Here is an 886-nt window from a genome sequence, read left to right as displayed (position 1 = left end):
ACACATCTGGGAGCAGGGCTCCACCCTGGTTTTTTCTTACTCTGAGAACTTTCCATAGAGAACAAACTGATGGTTACCAGAGGCGGGTGGGGGGGATGGGTGAAATAGAGGAAGGGGACTGAAGAGTATATTTAACAGGGTGAGCACTGGGTGATGTACAGAAGTGTTTGGTTGTTTTTAAAGATTTCCTTATTTATTTTAGAGGGAGAGCATGCTGGGAAGGGGCAGAGGGAGAGAGAGTCTCAAGCAGACTCCATGCTGAGTAGGGAGCCCAACATGGGGCTCGATCTCACCACCCTGAGACCATGACCTGTGCCGAAACCAGGAGTCGGATGCTTAACCAACTGAGCCACGCAGGTGCCCCTGTTGCTGTGTTTTGCATATGGAATGCGTCACGAATGTGCGTGTCATCTTTGCACAGGGGCTGTGCCACTCTTCTCTGTATTGTTCCAATTTTAGTGTATGTGCTGTAGAAGTGAGGCCTCGAATTTTTGACTCACTGTATTGTACACCTAAACTAACATCGCACTGTATGCTCACTGTATTGGAATTAAAACTGAAAAACTAAATAATAAAAAAAGGAACTTTTCTCCTTCATTGGCTCTTCTCCCTCCTTGCGTACTTGAACTCCATATGTATCTGATGTCTCAAAACTTGGTTTGATGCTATGACAACGTTTTTTTAAAGAAGAAAGCATATCAATTTGTACTACTTTATCACTTTTGTGCTGATAATTTTTCAAATATATACTTGCTGTCCTATTTATTTAACCTAACTCTAGTTCCTTATCTCTCCAATCAGACTTACAAACATTTTACATGGATTTCCAATTATCTCCTCAAATGCAGTATTATTTCCTCCTTCCTCTCACCTTCCCCTGCACTGG

General features: G+C 42.7%; 1 non-coding gene across 1 annotated transcript; it reads right to left on the bottom strand.

Annotated features, from left to right (window-relative positions):
- Positions 1–376: 376 nt before the first annotated feature.
- On the bottom strand, positions 377–483 carry LOC122890738. The gene has a single exon (XR_006381167.1). It is a non-coding gene; the product is annotated as a U6 spliceosomal RNA (small nuclear RNA).
- Between the last annotated feature and the right edge of the window lie 403 nt (positions 484–886).

This window comes from Neovison vison, chromosome 11, assembly GCF_020171115.1.
Source record: "Neovison vison isolate M4711 chromosome 11, ASM_NN_V1, whole genome shotgun sequence".
NCBI classification, from domain to species: Eukaryota; Metazoa; Chordata; class Mammalia; order Carnivora; family Mustelidae; genus Neogale; species Neogale vison.
This window is presented reverse-complemented; position numbering and strand designations above follow the sequence as displayed.